The sequence below is a fragment of the Etheostoma spectabile genome, chromosome 24 (genome assembly GCF_008692095.1).
Source record: "Etheostoma spectabile isolate EspeVRDwgs_2016 chromosome 24, UIUC_Espe_1.0, whole genome shotgun sequence".
Classification (NCBI taxonomy): domain Eukaryota; kingdom Metazoa; phylum Chordata; class Actinopteri; order Perciformes; family Percidae; genus Etheostoma; species Etheostoma spectabile.
The window spans coordinates 11396655-11401255 of NC_045756.1; positions in this window are offsets into that span (position 1 = coordinate 11396655).

A 4601-nucleotide genomic window follows, 5' to 3' on the forward strand; every position below is an offset into this window, starting at 1 on the left:
CGGTCGAGTCGAGCTGAGCAAGTACTAGAAAAAACGTCATTATATGTTGATCATCCCGAGAAACACACAGAAATCAGATTTAAGATTCAAGTAGTGCCGAGTCCTCTAAAGGTGCAAGTGAGACTTAGGTTCCCTGTCCAAACTTGGGCAACGATTTGTTCTTACAAAACCAGGAAGTAGATATTGATACTTGATACGTATTGGTCAAGCTGATGTACTTAGGGTCAAGTTGCTGCGAGGGGCACGGGTACAAGGGGAACCACAGGTGGGAATAAAACACTTAAAACCTCCTTAAAAAACCTGGCTCGGTTCTAAAATGTTAGGGTTAGGGTTTAGGGTTAGGGTTAGGGTTAGGGGTTAGGGGTTAGGGTTAGGGGTTAGGGGGTTAGGTCCTGATGTTAGAGATCTAAAGCAAAGCAATGAAGGTTAACTGACTGGGTTTATCCATTAATACTTTGGACGTACTGTGCCCTTGAACAGACAAAGTGTTTTTTTCAACTGGTCCAATCTAGTCTAGCAGTCTGTATTTACCCTGCAGACATGTGAGGGGCAGTTAACCGTAGACTTCATAACGCAACTGGAGTTTCAAATGCCAGCACAAAGGAAGCGGAAGGTGACGGACAGCTGAACAGATGACAGATGAACTAATTAATATGTAAGTATTATATTATCTATACACACCGTGGTATAGACGTTGGTATTGAATGTCGTGTACTTTTGCCGGTATCGGAAGCGACTACCAGATTTTGGGTATTGTGACATCCCTATCTTTGACTGCCACCTTTAGTTCCTGACCCTGAACTTGCAAAAACCATAAAAGCTTCCTGCCCATTAGAAGAAAGAGGGATTGGCTGGCTGGGTAGTGGGGGTTGTTGGAAGTGTTTGTAGTAAACTTCGTACTGTTTATAGTCACTAGACTATGCAGGAAGGAGGGGGATGTTATCATACAATAAAAAGAAAGGAGAAGGGGGAAGATTGTAAAATAGTAGGGGATGAGAAGAGGAATTCTGAGTGAGAGAGGAACAAAAATGAAAAAGGTGAAAGATTAGTAAGTATGAGAAGGAAGAAAGAGAAAATGTGTCCTGTGCTGTAGTTATGGTCCAATGAAAGCCATTCATTTTGTAGCAGGCTTGCAATGGTGCCTGTAGCATATTGAATAAAATTTGGTCCAATTCTATTCATGACATGAAATAGAATCTAGGAGTAAGAAGACAGTGATGTAAGAGATAGATTAAGGGAGAAATGTTTGAAAAAACCTTAACCCTTGTGTTGTCCTCCTGACTCAAAAACTAACAAAATTTTGACATTTTCGTGCCCTTTTCAGACTTTTTTCCACTAACACCACTTTACTACCACTAGATTTACACTACTATTTGGAATTCATGGTCAATAACCCTCATTTAAATAGAATTTTACCAAATGTTTTAGTTAAAAAAGCCAAAATTATGAATGATTTTGACTAATAGTTAAGATCAGAGGAACGTACAGGAATGAAAGTGATCAATTGTATTTGCAAAGAGCGTTGTATGGAATCCAATCCATTTTTTTTGTGGTAATTTGGTTAAAAAGAAACCCATATTTCTGACATAGACATTTTTTAAATGGGGTCAGATTTGACCCGAGGACAACAGAAGGGTTAACTTCAACCCAAAATCAAATCCACGTTTCCTTTTACACTCAGTGATGTGTATCCACACAGATAATGGCTGCAGCTCACCAGAAGACGATAGAACATATGGGGAACTGGTCCGTGCTGCAGTTTCTCACATACTTACATTCATTGGAATGCCACCTAACAACACATAGCTGTGTGTGTGTGAATACTTTTAGGCCCTGTCTCTTTAGCTTCACAATGACATATGACCATACCTTCAGTTGAACTACATTTGCACACACACATTTTGATTATGTTAGTGTCTGTCTGCAGCCTCTTTCTCTCTCCACCCACTCACTTGATCTCAACTGAATCGTCATCAGCACGACAATTCATCAGAAACAAATGAACAGAGTAGCCGCAACAGCTTTCAACTCATAGTCAGATGATTAATGACGCGTCTAGAAAACGCTTGTATAGACAAAACGCTAATATTTCCTGTTCTCCTGCTCCGACTCCTTTCCTTCCTCTTCATCACATCGATTCACTTTTCTCACCATCCATCAACCTCATTCTCTTCTTTCCTATTTTCCCGATATCCCTCCATCCTTTGTCTGTAGACGCTCACTATCTTTTTCACACCAGCACCCTCTGCTGTAAATGACATCACCTGTGAAGTTACATGAGTTGATTTGCTGGTTCAACCTGAATAGGGCAGCGTGCACAGTTTTTCACTGTGGCAATTCAAAGGATTCTGGTAATATTCTGCCTGCAGGCTCACTGTAAGTGTTTCCTAAGTGTGTGTGTGTGTGTAGCACCCATCTGAGACCTGGTTGGTATGACGATACTGTGTGTGCACACACACGTAAGAGGAGTTAAGGCAGAAGGGGCTTTTGTAATGAGAAATGTAAACACAAAGTAACGCTAGAGGGGGTTCAGTTAGTTTCCACTGAGGGCCCCTTTGCATTAGCGGTCAACCCCATGGGGGCAGTTCTGGAGATAATGGGGATGCACACACAACATTATCTAGCATGCTTTTCCTCAAAGGCAGGGTTGGTAAAGTGAAAGTAACATCTCCTCTGGAACCCCCCCCCCCCCCCCCCCAACACACTGACATGCCCAAGCCATATCACATAGATGACAAACCATACTCATGCTCATGTATTGTCCAAGCCTTGTTTGCACTGTCCGTATTTGTCTAGTCCAGCTGATGTCTTTGTCCTTATGTAACTGTATGGTTGTTTTAGTTGTCCAAATTTGTCTAGTCCACATTGATGTCCTGTCCAAATGTCTGTCCCGATGTGCTGTAACCATGTTTTATGTTTCTGCAGAACAGGAACCTGCTGAAAACCAGTTTTTAAACTGAGTCACTTTAAGTAACTGATGTTACTTTGAACTTTTCTGTGTAATAAATATGAATGAATGAATGAATGAATATACCCCTCCCCCCCAAATTCAAAAAAAGACAAAAAATTACAAACGTACCTGTCCAACAGAAGGATAGCGACGATGGCGACTTGGGATGACTTTTCTCCTCCATTCTCCAGTAGAATTGCAAAAACTCGGCGGTAACCACGCGCACTGGGCTCAGGCACGTCCAGCGGGACAAGGAGGCCATTCATTGGTTCCTCATTGATTCTTTCCAATTGGAGTGAGGCAGTGATTGGTGGGCGTTTATACAGCACCACAGCAGCTCCAGATGGGGTCTCTTTTGCAATTTTTTTTGCAAATGTTTGGTTCTATAGCTAAATTCCTCCTTTAGAACAACTGTACAGTGTTTTTGCAGCAATAATAAGTGAAGTAATATGGTGAAACAGATGGTGACAAAATTTCCTTTTGGGGACATCAATTGAAATTGGGAAAAATTAGAAGTTGGAAAAAAAAAGTTATAAATTGCAATATATCGCAGAATATTGCAATGTGTTAAATATCGCAATAATATCGTATCGTGGCGTAAGTATCATGATGATATCGTATCGGGAGGGGTCTGGTGATTCTCGCCCCTACCCTTTATACAAGTGACGAAAGGCAGCGCTCCTGTCACACGAGGTCAGTGGATGTTGTATGAAAGGACGATTCATACAACATCCACTGACCTCCAGTCATTATAACATTATAAAATCCTGCTCTCAAAAGTGGAAATCAATGAATCAGTGAAGCCACGCTGGGCCTTTTATGCCCGAGCATGGGGCACGTAGTGGTGTGCTTCAAAGTGATATCCATGTCAACTTCAGTCCCCGTAAATATATATTTGCAACTTGTTGTTGTTGTCCTGAAAACACTTTGGACCACATTTCTGCTGCTCTACATAACTGGCACCACTATGCTACCGCCTGACTTTTGCACTATTACATTGACTGTCGACTGTGTGCACAATTGCACATTTCTAACTCAAATTCTGCGGCTCTTATTTTCCCCATTGTATGTCTTCTTATTCTTACTTTTTATATTGTTTACTTGAATGTTATGTTTGTCTGTGGACCTAATTGGTTAAAAATGTCTTGTCTCCACCGTGGGATAGAGGGAAACGTAATATCAATCTCTTTGTATTTTTTGACATGTGAAGAAACTGACAATAAAGCAGACTTTGACTTTGACTATAGAACATGTAAATGTGTGTAGAGATTGTCTTGAAGATTAAATGATTTTGATTGTGATGATCCGTTATGTAATTTATTATACACAGATAATCTAACTTACTTCATTTTAATTTTCTGTTTTGGAGCTGTGGCTTTTCAAAGCAGGATATGTTGTATGTGATCTGCTGTTTATGCTGGTTATAAATGGGTCCTAAAACATCCCATTTGCTCTGTGTAGTATGGAGAAGTCTTTCTCAAATCCTCATATTTGCTAGTTATTTTAAATTCATGCCCACCCTCTTCGAATCAAATGTGTCTCCACAACCAACGCTTAGGAACGTCCTGCATCAAATCCCAGAAATAATGTTTTTAGCCTTTATTTGTCAGGGAAGAAATAACTAAAATGTGTTGAAAAAAAAGCCTTAATG